The sequence below is a fragment of the Odocoileus virginianus genome, chromosome 14, assembly GCF_023699985.2.
Source record: "Odocoileus virginianus isolate 20LAN1187 ecotype Illinois chromosome 14, Ovbor_1.2, whole genome shotgun sequence".
NCBI classification, from domain to species: Eukaryota; Metazoa; Chordata; class Mammalia; order Artiodactyla; family Cervidae; genus Odocoileus; species Odocoileus virginianus.
This window is the reverse complement of record NC_069687.1, coordinates 38,493,841-38,506,570: the sequence shown is the minus strand read 5'-3', so window position 1 is coordinate 38,506,570 and position 12,730 is coordinate 38,493,841. Positions and strand designations below refer to the sequence as shown.

The 12,730-nt window shown below is 36.1% G+C and overlaps 1 non-coding gene across 1 annotated transcript; it reads right to left on the bottom strand.

The window, feature by feature from the left end:
* Window positions 1-10,299: 10,299 nt before the first annotated feature.
* Window positions 10,300-10,406, bottom strand: LOC139038337 (U6 spliceosomal RNA). The gene has a single exon (XR_011491330.1). It is a non-coding gene; the product is annotated as a U6 spliceosomal RNA (small nuclear RNA).
* Between the last annotated feature and the right edge of the window lie 2,324 nt (window positions 10,407-12,730).

The window sequence follows — 12,730 nt, the reverse complement described above, 5'->3', positions numbered from 1 at the left end:
GATTATCAAATAATTTTGTGTTTTTGGTTTTGTTTTTACATTGCATAACATTCTTACCATAAATGAGTAGCCTATAATATTAAAAATCTCTAGACCATGAGTCATTCCATCATAATTTGAGTTTAGCAGTATCTCAATAGCTTGTAGAATAGTTAGGACCACTTTAGATCTTGGAATTTCACTGGATCAATTCATTCACCAGCTATAACTCAAAAATACCATTTTTCTTGTAACCTCTCTCACAATGTGATAAGAGGTGAATACAGTACAGTCCACCAATAATTAAGACAACCCATTATTTTGGGAGAAGTATCAATTGAACACCTACTGTGTACTTGGCACTAAGTAATTTTGTTTGATTTTTAATGATTTCCCTCTTAAGAATTTCTCCAACCATCTCTGCTTAAGAATATGCCTAAATGACTCATTTCTATTTCTTGCAATTGATCTATGCAGGTGATACAAGAGTGATGGGACAGAGAACAGTGAATTTAGATCAGACTGTTTTACCCAACTACTAGTTTTTCTTCTGCTTGTACACATGTTCCTGTTGTTCAGTCAACAAGTCATGTTCCTAGCAAGTGTCAATGTTATAGAAGAAGTATATGACAATTTTCTATTTTCATGGAACAGTTAGTCTTGTTGGGAAGAGAAAGAATGGAGACAAGATTTATACACATCAAACAGAGAACAAAAGGTGAATCAGGTCTCCACCTGATGTCAGGACCCCAGCTGAAATGTAAGTGACATGGCAACAAGGAACTTGGCTGTCTTATTCATCTCTCTGCTTGGGGGCTAGGACTGCCTGGTACCTATTGGAAGCAAATTCTGTGTTCTGGAGAGTCACTGGTGGTGACCTTGTTTGCTAGTGGGGCAGCATGGGAAAGAGGGAAAGTCAGTTTGACATACAGTGCTTACAAAGGTTTTTTGGAGCAAGGATCCAAGCTGTTAAGCACATCTTTGATTCTTCAGTTCAGTTCACTTCAGTTGCTCAGTCTTGTCCGAACCTTCATGACCCCATGGACTGCAGCACACCAGGCCTCCCTGTCCAGGGCCTTACTCAAACTCATGTCCATCGCATCGCTGATGTCATCCAACCATCTCATTCTCTGTCGTCCCCTTCTCCTCATGCCTTCAATCTTTCCCAGCATCAGGATCTTTTCCAATGAGTCGGTTCTTCATATCAGGTGGCCAAAGTATTGGAGTTTCAGCTTCAGCATCAGTCCTTCCAATGAATATGGTTGAATCATTTCCCTTCATGGTCTTGCTGTACACAATTCTGTATTTACAGAGGCAGAATATCTTCCCAAAGCAAGAACTGGTATTCCTGGGACCCACACTTCACGGTCAACACTTATGTTGGGTTTGTCAAAATGTTCATTAGAATTCTTATTCTCCATAAGATACTATGGAGAAACTCAAATCAACTTTTTGGCCAGTCCAACACTACAGCATATAATTATGGAACCCAAATACCATGATTCTGATTATCCCATATTGTACTGCCTCTTCCATTTGTCTCTTTGCTGTCCCTCCTCCTCTTATCTCCTGGCATATCCTCTGGCATAATGTAAAAGAACTACCTGAGCTTAGATATTCTTTGATGTTCTCTGATGTACATTCTTTGATGTACTAAAATTCCTTCTCATGATCAATGTATTTGTGAGTGCTAAGTCACTTCAGTTGTGTCCAAATCTTTGAGATGCTATGGACTGTAGCCTGCCAGGCTCCTTTGTCCATGGGATTCTCCAGGCAAGAATACTGGAGTGGGTTGCCATTTCCTTAGGGAATCTTCCCAACTCAGGGACTGAACCCGCAACTCTTATTTCTCCTCACTGGGAGGTGGGTTCTTTATCATTAATGCTAACTGGGAAGCTTCATGGTTAATGAAACATTATAATTTGATATAGTTAACCTCATATTTTGTATTTTAAGGAATTAAGAATCATTGTATTACAGGAGATCTAAGGCACAACTTAAGCTGATTCAAATTCTGTTTCATTGAAGCTAAAATTAACAATAAGAATACGTTCCCTTAGCCATTAAAAGATTTCTGGAAATTTAAATACATCCGTTAGGCCACATAAGAGCCCTTAGTCTGAAGAAATAATGTCAAAGTGATGTCTTTTTCCTTCATATCTGCTGCTGCTGCTAAGTCGCTTCAGTCGTGTCCAACTCTGTGCGACCCCATAGACGGCAGCCCACCAGGCTCCCTGGTCCCTGGGATTCTCCAGGCAAGAACACTGGAGTGGGTTGCCATTTCATATCTGCTAAGATGGTTCAAATACTTAAACAGTAAAATTCTGTTAGAATTTACATATATTTTTATTGATTTTTATCTGAATCAAGAGAACCAGATTGTAGCTTGTTAATAATGCACTCCTCTAACAAGACCTCCAAACTTAAAGTGTGAGTTCAAAACAACCTTGTAAAAACTAATAGATGCCATTTATGTGCACTAAGTCTTGCCTCTGATTTTATAAAATCCTTTTTCCAATGGCATCATTCATATAAAAGAAACATGAAACTTTTTTCTTCTTCTCCTTTCCACATTTGTGGTAACAATTCACTTTTAGTTATTAATATTACAATACAGAAAGTATACTTCTCCAAACAATGGAGTGGCTACTGTGGCTAGAAAAACATGAGAATTTGCTCAAAAAGAATTAGCCACCAAAGCAAATAAACTGACTTTGAACTATAAAAGCTGCCCACAAAAACTTGCTGGGCTTTTTGACCTTGTTTTCCTTTGGGTAAACAGAATTCAAGGACATGAATACAAACTATTGCTGACATAAAGTTCTTAGACTTTACTTTCTGAATCCTTTCTTTCTGTTTCTGAGCTGATGTTACTACTCCAGAGGATAAGTAATAATCTGATACAAACCCTCAAGATCACTTTCATCCAGCTCAAATACATTTTTAGGTTATTTTGACAGAGCAGTAGGAGGCTACATATTCTTTTACCTTTCTGGCAAAATTTTATATTTTAAGTGGTTTATATATTTAATTTTTTATTCTTTGAAACAAAGAACTGGGGAGTAAAGTTAGCCATGGACTTCAAAATCATAGAATAGTTACGGTTTTAGACCATGTGACAAAGCCTTTTATATAGATTCTCCCCCAGACAGACAACAGAAGGAAAGGGTAACCTTGCTTATAGCTATAAAGAACTAATCTGAGTTTTCATTGTTTCTGGGTTTGAAAACCTCATTGCCTCTGGATTGATTAGTTCTTATAAATAATTCTATACAATTTTGTTTTGCTTTACAGTACTTCCTACACAATTATTTCTGTATCTTGATTCAGTGGTTTGACACTTAGTACTCACATATTTGAAGAACGAATGAACAAGTGAACAAATGTATATAGGGAAATATTTAAGAAAAATCACAACCATATCAGTACAGAATATGTAATGGCATTTGAAAATAACTATTTAATCAGAAAACAGGTAGGTCTTACTGTTGTTACCTCTCTGTTTTAATAGTGGATATAGAAATACCAGATGTTTTTTATTTAGCTCACTGTGGAGGCCTGAAAATAATTATTTCCTCTGTTGAGGGCCTTGAAGACCTGTGGCCAAGAAAACAAATTCAGTCCTTTATATGACTAGTGGAAACACATTTAATGGTACATGTGTCAACAATGTAACTTAGGAGAAATACCAGCTTAGCAAGTGACAAACATGACGATGCCATATTGCATGATGCACTTTGCAAAACACAGACTGAAAAATCTATATTATGGAGACAGGAACTCACCATATTTCAAGTCAGTGATTTGAAGAAAATTTAACAGTTAAGTTAAAAATAAGCAAAAACTGAACCATATCCAGATCATATCTATGTATTACTTGCACAATAGGTTCACCCTATAAGCAAATCAGAAAGACAGACCATTTTAATGAAATGCACAGTGGCATGTTGGGTTCCAAGACTTATAAAGGTCTCTTCAACTGTCGCCTTCAACAGTCCTATTCAGGAAATATTCCGTTCTCTGTCCCTTCCTCATAACTTATTAAGCATATGCTTTGGGGGTGATGAGATGCCATAACACAGGTCACAAGATTTTTCTATCCACAATTTATTTGAATTCAACCATAGTGGTTTCTGATCTATTGTTGAAAATAATAGTTCTTGTCAATCTGTGTTACTTAATTGTTGAGTTGTCACTATATCATCAGAGATTTGAAATAAGACTAAGGGTATGTTGAAACATGAGAAGTCCTACTCAATAAATAAGTGATTTTCTTTGGGGGTCTATGAAAATTCACACCAAATTCCAGCCAAACTTCTTAATAACATCATGTACGAAGAAAAATAAGTTTTCAGTTCAATTTCAAATTGTTCATTATTAATACATATTGGTACAATTGATTTTTGTATTTTGACTTTGTATATGGTGCCTTGCTAAATTCACATTTTAATTCTAACAACCTACTGTTGATTCTTTGTAGCTTCTTCAAAAACAATAATGTCATCTGTGAATAGCTAAGTGCTCTAATCCTTTCTCTCCATTTTGTAGGTATTTATTTTTTTTACTTACTTCCTTCTTTATTTGCCTTGTTGCACTAATTAGGACCTCCAATATGATGTTAAATAAGAGTGATGGTTGGAGGAGGAAATGGCAACCCACTCCAGTATTCTTGCCTGGGAAATCCCATGGACAGAAGAGCCTGGCAGGCCACAGTCCATGGGGTTGCAGAGTCAGACATGACTGAGCAACTAAACTACTTCTCTGTAAGTTGGAAATCATGTCCAATTGAGAAGTTAGCAGGAAAACACTCTCCCAGGGGAGGTTGGTGTCCCTCCCCTGGGGCATCGCACTTGGAGCCCCCACAGGAAAAAAAAAAAAAAAGAGTGATGGTGAGAGTAAGCATACTTTCCTGTTTCCCAATCTTGGAACTAATTCAGTCTTTCACAATTAAGTATCATGTTAGCCATATTTTCTGGGTTGATGCTTTCTCTATTGAGTTTAAAACAATAAATTATTCCCATTTTATTAAGAATTTCAACACAAACAGATGTTGACTTTTGTAAAATATTTTTTCTGTATAAATACAATCATATGGATTTTCTTCTTTAGTTTGCTGATGTATTTATTGATAACATTGATTTTGAATGTTGAACCAGCCTTGCATTCCCAGGATAAATCCCACTCAATCTTGGTGTTGTAATATTTTTAAGTTGTTGAATTTAATTTGAAATGTTGTGGAGGATTTTCACATCTGTGATCATGAGAAATATCAGTCTACAGTTTTCTTTCCTTGTAATGCCTTTGTTTTGTTCAAAAAGTAATTCTGACTTCATAAGATGAATCAAGAAGTGCTCTCACATCTTTTCTGTGTTCTAGAAGAGTTTGTGTAAAATTGACATTATTTCCTCCTTGAATTTTTAGTATAGGTTTTTAATATATGAATCAATTCCACTCCACTGAACACAATTTAAAGTCAACAATTTCATGTAAACCAACAACATAAACATTTTGGATCAGAAATGTTGTAACAACCATTTTTTTTTTTGGATAAGAATTCTCAATGATTTCAAGATGTTACTTCTTAAATTGACTTTTGCATTTGTCTATTTTGTAATAGGATTTTACAAGTAATTTGACAAGTTGATTCGAAGTTTGTGTGAACCAAAACTAATAAAAGTATTGCTAAAGAAGGATGAGAATATAGTATGTGAAATAGCAATGTTTATTTCAAAACTGTATATAATTAAGTCAGTGTGGTATTGGCATAAAATAAACAAAATGATTAGCATAAATAAATTGAGAGGATAGAAACAGACACCTAGATATAAGGATATGAAAATATGAGACAAATGACAGAGGTGGATTATAACTCCACGAGAAAAGGTTGAGCCCTTAAAAATTTATAACTAGGACCACTGAAGATAAGAAAATATGAGAAAGTAAAATTTAATTCTTACTTTGTGCTCTTTATAATATAAAGTTAATTTCTAATGGGTTAAAGACTAATGTGAAAGGAAAACTTTAAAATTTAAAGAAACCATAGTAGAATGGGCTTCCTTTGTGGCTCAGCAGGTAAAGAATCCTCCTGCAATGCAGGAGACCTGGGTTCAATCCTTGGGCTGGGAAGATTTCCTGGATAAGGGAAAGGCTACCCACTGGAGTATTCTGGCCTGGAGAATTCCATGAACTGTATAGTCCATAGGGCCACAAAGAGTTGGACACAACTGAGTGTCTTTCCCTTCACTTTCATAGTAGAATACCCATGACCTTGATGTAGGAAAATATTTATTAAATTAGATACAAGGAAAAAATTCTAACAAAGAAAGTAGGTTGATCACAATAAGATTAATAATTTCTGTTAATCAAAAGAAATAAAGTAAAAAAATACTGAGTAAAATTGAGACAAGTTACTTGCAGCATAAAACTAACAAAGAAATAGTATAGCCATAATATACAAAAGACTATAAACTGATAAAATGGCCAATAAAAAAAAAATCATCAAAAATGAGACATTCCCCACAATAGTGAATATAAATAAATATTAAAAAAGAAAGTGCACATCCTCAGTAATAATCACATACATTTAAAATAAGACTACAATGAGACATCTTTTTATATCCAGTAAATTGGCAAAAGTTAAGAAGTCAAATATTATTAAGTATTAGAATGTAATATGGATGTATCAACAGGAACTTATGTATATTACCTATGGGAAAGCAAACTGTTATGACATTTTTGAAAAATAATAGGTACTACCTTCTAAAGTGGAACTTTTTAGTCTCAAAACAGTGATCTCCCAGAAAAAAATGTTTGCACCTAAGTACCAGAATATATATATATATATATATATACACACACACATATATATTCCAGAAAATATATACAAGAATTTTCAGAGAAACAATATTAATTATAATTGCAAAACAGCAGAAACTGAAATGCCCCTCAGCATCAACAGTTGAATGAGTACATTATGCCATACTCAGTTGGTAGAACACTATAGAATGAATTTATAGATACACATAAAGTCACAAAAATTGTAGAAATACAATAATGACAGAATAAACAAATCCTAGAAGACAATACACGATAACATTGTGTTTTATAAAGCTCAAGTGGTTTAGGGATTCATACATAGTAGAAAAACTATTTTTAATGGCAAGGTAAAGATAATATTCAGGATAGTGGTTGTAGGAGAAGCAAGATTTTGTGATAGGAGAAGAATACATGAGCCTTCACTGACTCTGATTTCACACTTGAGCACTTTATTATTATGCTATGTAATTAACCTATTTCACATATATATTCTTTAGTTTATATTAATTATATAACTTAACAGTTTTTAAAGATTAAATAAGATTATGAGTGTATGTGTGTCTATGCACTTTAGAAGATTTAGTTGCTCTCTCAATACATGATTTAATCCTAGATGGCTCAACGGGTAAAGACCCACCTGCAACGCAGGAGACACAGGAGACATAGGTTCAATCTCTGAGTCAGGAAGATCCCCTGGCGAAGAAAATGGCAACCGCTCCAGTATTCTTTCCTGAAAATCCCATGGACAGAAGAGCCTGGTGGGCTACAGTCCAAAAGGGTTGCAGAGTCAGACCCATCTGAGCAACTAAATACACACATATGCAGAGGGAGTGAGCATATGGCCAGACTTCCCAGATTCCTCCAACTTAATTTATCTCAATAAATCATGTTCAGAGATAATACTGAGTGATGAGAAAAAAAGTTCCATCTGGGTTAAGGCTCAATGACGCAATATGACACTCTAGCACTGCACCACTCCTGCTAAGAGATCCAGTTCTTCAGCCTGCTCTAGCTTGGTATCTTTAGGACTTCTGTTTTCTATGGTTAAGATAAAAAGCCAGACAGAACGCTTTATCACCAGGAAAGAGCTCAGTCTTTTTGTCTCTCCAGTCCCTCCCACAAAAAGAGAAGCAAATAGAAGACCATGTAAGTTTAAAATTCTGAAGGTAAACAAGTCCAGTGTATTCCATAATCCTACAAGCTCTCCACTGGAAAAAAAGTTAAGTCATAAAGAATAAAAGAGAAAAAGAAACTGTGCCTGATTGGTTGCTGAAATTCTTCTATTTTTTTTTTTGACCCTTTGAAGTTCAAGGCGTATTTTTAGCTTTCAGATAAATTTGTACAACTGGGTAAAGATAAAATGATAGTATAATCCATCTTGTGAGATAAATAATTTTTTCAAAACTGTCCGATTTTTCTAGAAATATTTTGAGTAATCTGTTGACATTCCTGTGGTCAAATTATTATGGCAATAAATATGGTGCAAATGATATATTAAGTTGTGTGAAGCAGCTACTTCCAAGAAATGTTTTTACTATGTCCTTGTAAAAACAAGTAGAGACATCCCTGAACTTATCACAGTCTATACTCAAAATTTTCATCCATATCAACTGTACAATTATAGCAATCTTAATAAGCATGTGATAGTTTCAACAAACTAGGAGAAAATCTTGTGAGAATTACTGTGGGATATATCTTGACTAAAAGATTATTGAGCCATAACCTGCTAGTCCAGTGTTACAACAGAGATAGGACACAGAGCAATAAGTAAAAGGTAACTCAATTTAATGGGCTTCCTGGGTGGCTCAGTGGTAAAGAATCTGCATGCCAAACAGGAAATACACATTCAATCCCTGGGTCAGAAAGATCTGGAGAGGAAAATAGCAACCCCCTCCAGTATTCTTGCCTGGGAAATCCCATGGACAGAGAGGCTGGCAAACTATAGTCCAAGCGGGTGCAGAAGAGCCAGACATGACTTGGCAACTAAATAACACCTCAACTTATGTCTTAAATCATTTGAATACCATTAAGTGGATATAGAGTAAATGCCCCTAAATATGAATGAGTTCCATTTTTTGAAATGTATTTATTCTTAATTAGAGGATAATTAATTTACAATATTGTGTTGGTTTCTGCCATACATCAACATGAATCAGTCGTAGGGATACATATGGTCCATCAGTCTTAAACCTCCCTCCCACCTCCTACCACATTCCACCTCTCCAGGTTGTCAGAGCACTGGGTTGAGCTCCCTGCATCACACAGCAAATTCCCACTGGCTGTCTATTTTACATATGGTAAAGTATATGCTTCAATGCTATTTTCTCAATTCATTCCACCCTCTCCTTCCCCCTCTGTGTCTACAAGTCTCTTCTCTATGTCTGAATATCCTTTGTGGCTCTGCAATTAGGTTCATCAGTACCATCTTTCTAAATTCCATATATATGCATTCATATATGTTTTTCTCTTTCTGCCTTACTTCACTCTGTGTAATAGGCTCTAGGTTCATCTGCCTCCTTAGAATTGACTCAAATACATTTCTTTTTATAGCTGAATGATGCTACATTGTATATATGTACCTCAACTTCTTTATCCATTCATCTGTCAATGGACATCCACATTACTTCTATGTTCTCACTATTGTAAATAGTAATGCAATGAAAACTCGGGTATATGTGTCTTTTTCAATTATTGTTTCCTCAGGGGTTATGCCCAGTAGTGGGATTGCTGGGTCATATGGTAGTTTTATTCACAGTTTTTTAAGGAATCTCCATACTGTCTTCCATAGTAGCTGTATCAACTTACATTCCCACCAAGAGTGCAAGAGGGTCCCTTTTGCTCTGCACCCTCTCCAATATTTGTTTGTAGATATTTTGATGATGGCCATACTGACTGCTGTGAGGTGATACCTCATTGTAGTTTTAATTTGCATTTCTGTAATAATGACCAACCAGTCCATCCTGAAGATAAGTCCTAGGTGTTCATTGGAAGGACTGATGCTGAAGCTGAAACTCCAATACTTTGGCCACCTCATGAGAAGAGTTGACTCATGGGAAAAGACCCTGATGCTGGGAGGGATTGGGGGCAGGAGGAGAAGGGGACGACAGAGGATGAGATGGCTGGATGGCATCACCGACTCGATGGGTATGAGTTTGAGTAAACTCCAGGAGTTTGTGATGGACAGGGAGGCCTGGTGTGCTGCAATTCATGGGGTCAGAAAGAGTCAGACACGACTGAGCGACTGAACTGAACTGAACTGAATAATGACAGATGATGAGCATTTTTCATGTGTTTGTTAGCCATCTGTATATCTTCTTTGGAGAAGTGTCTGTTTAGATCTTCTGCCCACTTTTTGATTTGGGTTGTTTATTTTTCTGGTATTGAGCTGCTTATATATTTTGGAGATTAATCCTTTGTCAATTGTTTCATTTGCTATTATTTTATCCCATTCTGAGGATTGTCTTTTCACATTGTTTATAGTATTTTTGCTGTGTAAAACTTTTTAAAAATATAGAATGCTTCAAAAATTTGCATGTCATCCTTGTCTAAGGGCCATGCTAATCTTTTCTACATCATTCCAATTTTATTACATGTGCTGCCAAAGTGAGCACAAATGAGTTCCATTCTGAGTGTGCATTTGTAGGTCCAGAAAAGCTAGCCTAGATATCCAACACAAATATAATCAGCTATATATACTTTACTGTAAGAGGTTTACAGTACTATTCACAAATACAGGAAAAATAAAAATAAAACATTTTTAATCTTACAGTATACTATCTTGAAAAGTACAGTAGTACAGTACAGCATAAAGCTGGAATATAGGGGCTGGCATTAAGTGAACTGGCAGGAAGAGTTACTGACTGGAGTAGAGAGAAGCAGTGGGAGATAGTGGAGCTAAAGGATACCACACAATAGGAGATGTGGGGCAAGCCACAATTTCACTCACGCCTGATATTAATGGCAGAGATTCTGGTTGCCTGCTGGATTCAATTCTATCTAACATCTTGAAAAGACAGTCCAGTGATACCTAAGCATCACTGGGTATCGTTTTTTTCTCATCATAGATAACATGGTACCACGGGATTGCATTCCAGATGACTGCTACAATCTTTGTGTACCATTCTATGTTCAGGTCTCATGCCTCAAAATTTAACCGTGCCTCCTCAAATAGAAGTAACTTACTTGATTGGACATGTGAAAGAACATTTGCATCTTTGAAAGTCTGCAACTTGAAAGTTTGCATGTAGGAGACTTAAAGTACTTCACAGTGACACTAATCTAGAAAATCCTTTTCCTGCCCATAAGCCTTGCTTATATATAGCTACTATTTTCATACTAGTTTCTCTTTTTTTTAATACTAGTTTCTAAGAAAGGAAGGAAGGAAGAAAATGAAAAAGAAAGGAAGAGAGGAAATGTGAGAGAAAGAAAAAAAAAATAAAGAGAAATTCTTTAAGTCTTGATCAACCTGGTTTTCTACCTCCTCTTTCTCTCTCTTTCTGCTAGGTAGGTTGCTCCTAAAAGGGAGGGGAATGGGAAAAAAAAAAACACTGAGTTCACAAGGCCAGTAGTAGACGGAACACTGTGGACAAATTTAAGTTAAACATTTTTTACTAAAAATTTTTATAAGAATACTTCCATATATTCTTGCCATCTAAACAAATTTACCTAAATCAGCTGTTCTCAAACTTGGCTGCAAATTTGAGACACTGAAGGGGCTTTCATGTTTCCTTCATTGATGAAGGATAATTTTACTGATTGTAGAATTCTAGGCTGATGAGTTTCTTAACATTTTAAATATTTTATCCCACTTTCTTCTTGCTTGCATGGCTTGTGATACCAGGTCTTCTGTAATTTTTATCCTGCTTCTCTATATTTAAGGTGGTTTATTACTTCTGACATCTCTCAGGATGTTCTCTTTACTTTTGGTTTCTTGCATTTTGAATAGCATACACCTACATATATATTTTTTGGGTTATTCTGTTTGACTGTAAATCTCTGGATCCATTTCTTTCTCCAGATACAGGGAAAGTGAATTTCCATGTAACTCCAAACTTCTAATTGTTGTTCAGTTGCTCAGCTGTGTCCGACTCTTTGTGATCCCATGGACTGCAGCACACCAGGTTTCCCTGTCCTTCACCAACTCCTAAAGTTTGCTCAAACTCACATCCTTTGAGTCAGTGATCTCATCCAACGATCTCATCCTCTCTCATCCCCTTCTCCTCCTGGCTTCAATCTTTCCCAGCATCAGGGTCTTTTCCAATGAGTCAGCTCTTCGCATCAGGTGGTCAAAGTATTGGAGCTTCAGCTTCAGTATGGTCCTTCCAATGAATATTCAGGACTGATTTCCTTTAGAATTGACTGATTTGATCTCCTTGCAGTCCAAGGGACTCTCAAGCGTCTTCTACAACACCACAGTTCAAAAGCATCAATTCTTTGGTGCTCAGCCTTCATTACGGTCCAGCTCTCACATCCATACATGTCTACTGGAAAAACCATAGCTTTGACTAGATGAATCTTTGATGGCAAAGTAATGTCTCTGCTTTTTAATTTGCTAAGTTTGTCATAGTTTTTCTTCCAAGGACCAAGCATCTTTTAATTTTGTGGCTGCAGTCACCATTCTCTGTGATTTTGGAACCCCCCCCAAAAATAAAGTGTCTCACTGTTTCCATTGTTTCCCCATCTATTTGCTATGAATGATGGGACCAGATGCCACAATCTTAGTTTTTTGAATGTTGAAATTTAAGCCAGCTTTTTCACTCTCCTCTTTCCCTTTCATCAAGAGGCTCTTTAGTTCTTCTTCACTTTCTGCCATAAGAGTGGTGTCATCTGCATATCTGAGGTTATTGATATTTCTCCTGGTGATCTTGATTCCTGTTTCTGCCTCATCCAGCCTGGCATTTCACATGATGTCCTCTGTATATAAGTTAAATAAGCA